This window comes from Cynara cardunculus (assembly GCF_001531365.2).
Source record: "Cynara cardunculus var. scolymus isolate 2C chromosome LG 14, CcrdV1, whole genome shotgun sequence".
NCBI classification, from domain to species: Eukaryota; Viridiplantae; Streptophyta; class Magnoliopsida; order Asterales; family Asteraceae; genus Cynara; species Cynara cardunculus.
The window spans coordinates 1,323,391-1,334,059 of record NC_037541.1 but is presented as its reverse complement, the minus strand read 5'-3'; the positions used below and the strand labels follow the sequence as shown (position 1 = coordinate 1,334,059).

Genomic DNA, 10,669 nt, shown 5'->3' with positions numbered 1-10,669 from the left:
GGAGTTCGAAATGGGGAGGAGCCTTCAGCAGTTTATGGAATATTCGTTTTTTCCGATCAAATGGCGTTCATCGGCTATTTATAGGTGGAGGGAGGATGGCAGAAGATTTCGGACAAACTATACGGATTTGGTCCTTTGTTATTTAAATATTTGCAATTTTTACCACAAGTTTTAATTAATTACAGTTTGGTAACATTTGTTATTTTTATTTCTCTGACTTTATGAAAATTGCAACGGTTAGCATTATTGGTTAAGACCCCACATTGGTAGAGAAAGGAACTAAGGTTGCTTTATAAGTAACTGGATACCTCTTATATCAGATGCATTTTAAAACCGTGAGTCCATATGTGAATAAAACAAACAATATCTGCTACGATTAGTCTGAGATGTTATATACAATGTCTATGGAGCACATGCTAAGACGCATGTTTCATGTCAGATAAGTGGATCTTCTAGTTTAATGGAAAATAGTTGGCTTCAAGTTATAAAAAGCTCTATAATCTATAAAAAGCAGTGTCAATATCGTACTTGCAATTATTGCAATTTTCGATATAACTTCATGGTTTATCAGAAAGATAACGAATTTTTATCTGACCTTGCTTGTAGATCATGGTATTCACCAAGAAGGAAAACATTGGCAACTAAAGAGTAACTTGTTAATCTATCGTATTAAAAGCTGAAGCAAATTGTTAAGGTAGTAATAACTACAGTTATTGCTTCTTTTTATCTATTATCAGTAAGTAACGCAAGTTCTTGAGCTTTATTTTAATGTTATTAAGCTTTCCTGTGTGGTGTGTTACGTCTTCTATTGCATAAAGATGTCACTCATGGGATCAGATCTCATATTTCCATATCCAGGGGTCAGGACACATGGATTCAAAAGACCCGACAACAATACTACTACTGATGTCGTATCCTTTCATCTTTTAATTTTTGAGTAAACACTAAACATGATATGGAAAATCAACGTTCAATGAATGCGATGAACGTGGTTCTACCAATTGTGCAAATTACTAACACAATCACTTTTTAGAATGATCCGAGTCAGGGGCGAATGCAATGGTAAAAAGGAGGGGGAAGGGACCCCAGGCAAAAACTCAAAAAGAAAAATCATAGGTTTTTATATGATTTACCTTTCATTTCCCCCTGTTACATTTTTCCACGGGCCTTCAACCCCAATCAAAAACCGTTACTCTAACAAAAAAAATATGTTGAAATCAATCAAAAAAAAACAAAAAAAAGTTATACGAAATCAACGAAAACACTAAAAAATCTCTCGAAATCAACCAAAAAACTTTAAAATTATCTCGAAAACGTTGCAATTAGGTTTAAAAAAAACGTCAGACGCTTTTGCAGGTTCTACTTTAAAGGTGATTCCACTGAACAAAAATCTTGGATCTGCCAATTTTGAGGGAAGAATAGAGTTGGAATGAAAACGAAAAATAAGGTATAAAAACAGAAGGGGTTAATTTGAACATATATGTAAAGATGAGGGTAAAGATTGCTTGTTTGTTATAAGAGTGAGGGAGTGAATTGTAATGTTGTTGATTTCACCTCAAAAGAGAACCGCTTTCATCGCGGTTCACGGGTGTTGAACCGGTCCTGGTTCCATCCGTTTAATAAAAGCAAGTTGCCGTCGGGTGTACTCTTACCCTTGTTTATTTAATTTTAATTTTGAAAAATAGTTGGTATGATCACACGAGGGGTGTTTATTGGACTAGAGAGTCAATTAGAAACATATTAAACAATAATTAAAAAATATTTCCACCGTCTTAAAATAAGGCAGTGTTTGGTTCATAGAATGAAATTTGATGAAATTGAAATTTATCAAAAAAATGACTTTGAAAAAAATTAAAATGGAATTTGATCACGCATATGGTTGGTATGAATTGGAATGAAATCTCTCAATATAATTTGAACAGTCATCTTTGTATGGACTATCCCACCCATCGGTCCCGTCCACACCCTACCAACCACCATGTCACTACTGTCGTCGTCACAGCTATCACCCCCACCATTACCCAAACCCCGCCCCCATCACTCCTGCTCCATTGGGGTTGTTAGGGGAATGCATGGTGGGGCGAGATGATGAGGGTGGGGCCAGAGTAGGACAGTGGGTGATAAGGTGGTAGATGTGACGACTATAGTGGTAGGATGGTGGTTAGTGGTGTGTTGGAGTATGGTAAGATAGGGCGGGGTGGGATGGTGGGCGGGAAAATAAGTGTTTCCAATACTATTTTAATTTGTTTAATATAAATAACTATTTAAAATGATCAATTTACTCATGATGAGTTGTTTATTTTAATTAATTTATGTAATTTATTAAATTATAATAAAATAGTTATTTTTTATAACAAAATATATCATTTTAAGTTTTCGTCAAAACAATTAAAATGATATCAAATAAAAAGTTTATGTACTTTTCTATTTTTATTTTTATCTCTTTTCTGCATTATTTTTTATTATTAATATATAATAAATTACATAAATTAATAAAAATATAGAAACCGTATAAAAATAATATTTTGAGTACAGTAAAATGAAAGTTTAAGAAACATAAAATACAATAAATAAAATTTAAAGAATGAATAAAATGTAAAAAAGAGACATATTTGATTTTTAGAAGAGAATTAAGTTTTATTTTAAGATTATATTGGTAAAATATAAGTTTGTTCTACCTTGTTCCACCCTGTTCCATGGGGTAGGGGTGGAACAGGCCTGTTCCATGGGGTAGGGGTGGAACAGGCCTGTTCCACTTTGTTCTACTCTGTTCCACATAAAATTCATGTCAAACATGAGATAGGGATCCCTGTCATGTCCTGTCCTGTCACTATCCAATGTACCAAATGCATCCTAATAAAATTGAAAATTGAGTTAAACTAAACTTATATGATATTAATTCAGTTTGATCCAACACAATATGATAAATTGAATACAAACTCTGGCTGTTTATTTGGAATGTACAAGTCCAGAAAACGTATTTTAAAGTTAAAAATGGAAAATAATGGACTAGGTTTTAATTTCGGTTATCGACCAGACAAAAACCTGATTTTTGTAATATCTTGAACTGTAGAGCTATTATTTTGTTAGGCTATATTTAATAACCATAAGTAGACTTATTTTTCGAGCTTACTGCAAAAATTTCGTTTGGATTGTGACAGCAGATAAACTGTGCTTCTGTTCTCCTCCATGTTCATAAACAAAACAACATGCGAGCCATTATAAATACCTAATTCAATAAGGTTGGTATCTATATCTGATCGTTTCTTAATCAACTCAGATATATTGTTAAAAAGTTGTGTTTGATAATCAGTATTTTGTACGACTACCATTAACATTACCATATTCAACTTCAAGTGCACTCGTTGTTTCAAATATATTTCGATCGAATTTCTCATTTTATTTTTCAAATAATTTTCTAAATATTATAAAAAAAATCTTTCAATTATCAATAATGTTTTTCATTAGAAAATATTTTAAATCAAGTTTCCACTTTTGCCCCTTCTACTGATTTGATATTTGGTTAAATTAGTATCACAATTTTTAACGTATTTTCTACGAAAAGCATTTAATATCAACCTTTCTGAGATGATTTTTGATTCATCAAATGTGAAAATATATAAAATACAAGGAATATCAACCAAAAAACCAAAAAAAAAACATTTTTCAAACCAAAAAACTGAAAAAAAGTCTCTTGAAATCAACCAAAAAATTTAATATAAAATCTCTCGAAACGGTGGAATTTAGCTAAAAACACATTAAGCAACATTGCATGCATTTGATCCGCCTTAAAGGTGCACCAGCTCCATAAAAAATATTGGGTTTGCCACTGGTTTGACTCGAAAAAACTTTTTTTTTGAAGTATATAGTATTTATATACGACAAATGTAACAAATAAACTCATACACCCTCCTCACCTTTGGTTATATATGTTTGAATCCTTGACCTGCTACGAGGCCAAAAGCTCACATACCGCTAGACCAATGACCATTTGGTTCGAAAAGAACCTTTTTATTTTGAGTTGTTATACGTTTCAGTTCATTTTTGTACTCTAGCTTGAAATTGAATATGATAAAGTTCAACCAGATCAAGTATTTGACATACAACATCTGATTTTATTTATTAAGTATTTGACAAATTAAAAAATAAATTGAAATAAAAAGGCTGAGTAATAAACGACCCTTGGACTACTAATACTGAATGGTAAGATGTAACAATAGAACTGAAACTGCCTTATCTTGTTTTTGTGGTAATAACAAAGTCGGTGATTAGAGGTGACAAACTGGACATGTCAAACAAGTTGGGTAATAGGTTAGATAAAGTCGGTTTTGGTTGACTGATCCTTGTTCTTTAACGAGTTTATAATTAAGTTATATTTTTATAAAATATAAAAAAGTAATTTTAAAGGAAAACGTATCAAACAATCCAAAAACTGTTCAAAATATATTAATATATTTACGACCTCTTAAATCATTTTATACAGAATAATAAGATATATGTTTTAATTATATTTCATATTTCAGTTATTTATAAAAACTAGAAGGGTACTCGCGCAATGCAGCGAGATACATCTCGATTTTAATTTTTTTTTTTGTATCTGTCGATATTGTAATACAATTTTATGTGTTTTTAAGAAAAGAATAATGATTTTATTTTTTAATAAAATATAAATTTGAAAACATCACAAAAGTTTGGAAAAAAATATATCAATGTTAATATCAAATCAACTATTTAAAACTTCTCATTTTTATGTAATTTCTTTAATTTATTTTTTTAATTATAATTTAATTTAAATTTAATAATGAAATAATTTATTTTTGGTTTAATAATATAACATTTTATAAAGATAATAATTAAGTATTATGTTAGACTCAATAATGATCTTAATTATATTTTAGATTTTGTATATTCAAAATGAGATGTTTATCTTGTATTTGATTATGTTTATCTGCAGTTAGTTACACGAATTCAGATATGAAGCTTTAATAAGTTGTACTTACGCACAATCTACTTGCAACCTTGAGTTTTAAGTAATATGCATTAATAAACAGTACTTTATGTATAAAAAGTGGTTTTTAAGAGTTTTGTCAAATGCTTTATAATATATTATAGATAAGAGTGAATTACATTTTCTGTATATGTAGTTCGGTGTTTTTGACGACTCTCTTTCTTATTTTGAAAAACCAATAGCACATGTCCCTGCAGTTGTATTTTTAATGAGTTGGGTTCATATGGTTGTATCTTTTTAACCAGATGAATTTACATGATTTTTTGACGAGTTAGGTCCCTGAATAAATAATGGGCTGAATCCCTATGATTGAATTAGGATTCATCTCGTTAAAACCCACAACTACAACGGCATAACTCGGTAATTTCCCAAAATAAGAGGTAACTCCGTTGAAAGCACCAGACCACAAGGATAAAAAGTGTAACTCACTCTAAAAACAAAGAGTAAACTGTGTTTTTTAACTTTTTTGTCTTTTAACCACCCAAACATCACAGGGACTGGGTTGTTTGTTTACCTCTTAATAGTTCCATTAAGAGGCAACATCTGAATCGCTAAGAGGTGAATCTTGTTAGACAAAAAAAAGTATGTCTCTTAATGGTTCTAAAACCCTCTGAATGGTTTTGTATCTTGGGTCTCCCTTCACCATTCAGCGCCTAATTTCATTGTAAACAATTATCAAACAATTATATTTCATTTTGCACTATATCATGAGAGTCTCTTAATCATTATGACCACTTAATCATCCACCAAATCATTTAGTAGTTGTCAAACAGCCTCTAAAATCATAAAATCAATGTTGATTGGATTAAACTAAAAGACAAAAAATCGATAAAAAGACGAAGACACCTCTCATTTAACGAAACTTTTTAACGGTTGTTAGAGAAAATGATCAAATTCTGATGATTTTACAAACCATGATGAGTATCTTAAGAATAAAAAATGTTATTTTTAGTAAACCATAAGGACAAAAACGTAATTTTTTATAGATAAAGATCCGACCCACCAAGTTTTAAAAAATGTACTGAATTGACCCGAATTTATAGATCAGTCAAAACACATGGTCAAAAGAATCCATAAACATTTAAAGTAAGATCTTTACCTACTAACTTGTCGGTGAGTGGAGGAAAATAGGTCTTCTAGAAGATGCTAGAGGGCATAGATATCCACGATTTGGTTTTTACGGTTTAACCCCTTAAATTACAAATCAAACTGTATTAATGGTTCAGGAAAATTTTCAAACCGAACGGTTTGACAACAACTGACCAAATCGGACCACAAAAATATGGTCTAATCTTAACGGTTTAAGCGGTTTGAGCCTATTATGGGCTTTAAACTAAAAAAACATAAAATCTAGATTTTAATGAAATTTCTATCAATATAATTGTATTAACAGTAGGATACTAAATGGTTGTTTACCAAACACTTACCCGGTAAGTGCTTATTAGTAAAATTTAACAATACTATTTACGTACCAGGTAAGATTTTAGTCCACCAAAATAACATCGTATGCAACAATTTACCCGGTAAGCGCTTACGGTGGTAAGAGTCGTCGCCCTCACTTATCGGGTAAGATTCATGGTCCTTGTTTTGCTCTTACTGGTTTAGATTTTTGGTCATTAGCATATTCATCCGGTGAGGTAACATGACTTGGGTAAGTGTTTAGTAAACGGCCCCTAAATTATGAAAAATATTTCTATCTCTGTAACCGAAAAGACAGTGAGAAAGTTGAAAAAAAAAAGTTAAACAAGTCAAATGAAGATTTTGAATTTTGAATTTGATTTTTGGCAGAGTTCAGAATTTTGTCAATTAAATGATACAGACAATTAAGAAATGAAAACTAAAAACATAAAGTCTTGGACGAACTTTTTTTAATTGTGTCATAAGATTGAGCCTATAACATAAAAATAAATATAATAAATAAATAAATATATATATATATATTTGGTGGTTGGTTCGGTTCAGAACGATCAAGAAAACGTTCAGACTACAATCCAGATCGGATCGAGCGGTTTGAGTGTTTTTTAGACCGGATCTGACCGTTCAAACTGCCAAAAATGGTCTGGTTTAACTTGGTTTGAGTGGTTTAAGTGATCAAACGATTTTCTTGAACACCCTTGGTAGAAAGAGATGTAGATTAAAAGGTAAATTACATATTTGGTCCCTATGGTTTGCAAAAGAATATGAATCAGGTCCATAATTTGAAATTCAAAAATGAGTCTACTGATTTGCATTTTTATTATAGGTTGGATCTATGATGTTGACTTTGCTAAAAAAAATTCAGTTTACACACGTACTACTTGTCATTTTACATTTTTTTTTGTCATTTATATATATATATATATATATATATATGTATATTATAAAACATTCGATAAAAACTCTTAAAAACAATTTTTTATGCGTAAAATACTATTTATTAATGCACATTATTTAAAATTTAATATTGCAAGTAGATTATGCGCAAGTACAACATATTAAAGCTTTATATCTGAATTCGTGTAACTAACTGCAGATAAACATAATCAAATACAAGATAAACATATATGGGGCATCAAATGAGAACATGTTCAAAATAAGTAAAACAAGAAAACAGACAAGTGACATGACTTTACATGCGATTACAGAACACTATCAACATAGGGGCGAGTAGGTGACCTGACTCACAAAACTCAGATTGTAGCTAAAGTCGCGTAAATCACATATGATTTTACTCATGATGTTAGTGTAAAATCGTATGTGATTTGTCCGCTTTTGTGTTCTCTTATTTAGTTATTCTTCTAATATAAATCAAACTATATATATATATATGTGTGTGTGTGTGTGTGTATGAGAGAGAGAGAGAGTTCAAACGAGAACTCATATGATTTACGAGAATGCGAGAACACTTGCGGGCCTCAAACTTTTTTAACCAATAACTTAAGTTATATTAAATAAAAATAAATCATTAAGGGTAGTAATGTAATTAGATATTCTTCATAATTTTTATCTTATTTTAATTAATTGAAATTATCCTATCATTTTACCTTGAGATCGATCATGTTGAGTACAACGTCCATCGTTTTCTTCCCATCTTTTTCTCCCCATCATATCTGAAGTTTCAAAATCTCTATGACATAACAATGTGATAATCGTGAACCTAATCGATTCAACCACCAAATTTTCCATTACAATCATCTTGTATCCACTGGGTATGATAACAGTGTGATAATCGTGAACCTAAACGACACAATCACCAAATGTTTCATCACAGACGACTTAGAACGCGACCAAAGTCTCTATGATATCTGATTTAACGAACAAGTTCATTATTCATACCACAATAACCAAAAGTTGTTTGATGGTTAAATCATAAACAAAATATAAATATTTTGTCATCAAAACTGGAAAATATAACTTTAAAATAAAATAAAATAAAATAAAAACCCAAAGGAGCCAACAGCGATGTCATTTTCATAAATAAATAAAAACTGATAAGTCAAAAATCAAATGGTTAAATAGTTATTTTTTAGATTTAATTAAAAATTAAAAAATTAAAAAATTAAAAAAACTAAAAAATTCTCATTTTTTTCTAGTTCTGACGGAAAAAAAGGTCCTACCGGGATTCGAACCCAGGTCGCTGGATTCAAAGTCCAGAGTGCTAACCACTACACCATAGAACCAACTCTGTACGTTTTTGTAAATGGTGTATATATATATATATATATATATTTATATATGTGTGTGTGCCAAGACTGTTTTCGTAAAACACGATTTTACACTTGAAACTTCACAATAAAACATTATGAATATAACCTTCACAGTGTTTTGCTGTAAAGATTCGGCTTTTTTATCTTCACAACATTTTGTTGTGAAGTTTTAAGTGTAAAAATCGTGTCTCACGAAAACATCTTTGTCTCACATGAACCCAATATATATATATATATATATATATATATATATATATAAGGGCTTAATCAAATGAGAACTAGATAGTTTGTGATAACTGTGAGATCCAATATGAGCCAATCATTTTAGATAATTAATGTTATTTATTAAAATAAAACAAAAGGTAAATTAGTAAATTATGTTGATTATTCAATTATATATATATATATATATATATACACACACACACACACCGAGACCAAATTCGGTGACCTTCTCCGGCATCCACCACCACTCCGGTGACCTCCTCCGGTCATCTTGTTGGTATCATAATGGTACCACAGTTGGTATCACAACGGTACCACAGTTGGTATCACAACAGTACCACAATATATCACAATGTGTATCACATTGTGTATTACAATGAGTATCACATTGTGTATCTTTGTTTTTAAGGTTTGAGTTGGTATCATAGTTGGTATCACAATGATATCACAATATATCACAATGGGTATCACATTGTGTATCTTTGTGATTACTTGGTACCTGTCGGATTAATGTTCACCGGAGGCCGGAAATTGGAGGTCAGAGAGATGAGAAAGGAGAGAGGAGAAAGGAGAAAGGAGAAAGGAGAGAGAAGTTTTTTAAAAATACCTAAAATGTCCTCTAGTTATAATTTTAACTCAAACTACCATAATTATTAATTTTCTAATTTATTCGTTAATTTGTGGTTGAGATTATATCTCACAGTTATCACAAACTAATCAGTTCTCCCTTGAATGAGCCTATATATATATATATATATATGGTTCCTCAATTTTAAAGTGTTTGAATTTGTGTTCTCAAAATAATTGTTACGATATTAAATAATTATAATCAAAATAAAGTAGTTAATCGTAACAAATTTTGATTAAAAAAAGATAATTTTTTATTTATTCTTAAAAAACCAATTTTATTGCTACAACTTCTTTTCAAATCAATTTACTTTTGTCCTAAAAAGGATAAAAACAGAATTAGAATCGACTTTTCTAACAATATAAAGCTGATTGTTGTAACTTAAATTTACCTTACCGATTAAATATGATAAAGACTAAGAATCTTACTTAGTAAGAGACATAACAAGGGTCGAAAGTTTTACTCGATAAGTGAGAAAAAAATAATCTTATCTAATAAACGCTTACGGGGTTTAAGAAGCTTCCTAACAATCCATTTTTACGGTTAAAAATGTTAGATGATGAGGTAAATAAGGGGAATTTCTTATGTTGGCAAACTGTTACCGAGTAAGTGTATGGTAAACGGCTCCCAAGTTTTGTATCTTGATCAAGACTCCAGGTATCAAATCAGTTTTAGTAATATTCCAGTAAGTAGAAAAATAAAGACTCTTAATATCTGTAGTCTTTTCAAACACTCTGATATAACTCCACAACGTTATCATGTATACAGTTGAAATATGTCAAGGTATAAAACCTTCAGCTACAAAATACAAAATTCATGTCAATATCTGCGACACCTTTTTAACATGACCGTCCTAAAAGCCAAATCGGGACCATAAAGGACCTTTTACGGTTCGTTAGGCCAAATAAATCTTCCACTAGGACAAGAAATCCAATCATATTAAAAAGTATTTTTTCTTTTTATTATATAAAAGACAAATTGTATGAAAAAGTAACGTACTTTAACTTGATTCCTATTTTGGGTAACGTACTTTCAGAACTTCCATCTTGGTACCTAAGATGTAAAGTTTTAAATATTTAAGTACACGGGTAACCAGTTGAAGACTAATTTTAGATTAAAAAA

The 10,669-nt window shown here is 30.4% G+C and overlaps 1 non-coding gene across 1 annotated transcript; it reads right to left on the bottom strand.

Annotated features, from left to right (window-relative positions):
- Positions 1–8,595: 8,595 nt before the first annotated feature.
- TRNAQ-UUG lies at positions 8,596–8,667 on the bottom strand. Its single transcript has one exon. It is a non-coding gene; the product is annotated as a tRNA-Gln (tRNA).
- Positions 8,668–10,669: the final 2,002 nt, after the last annotated feature.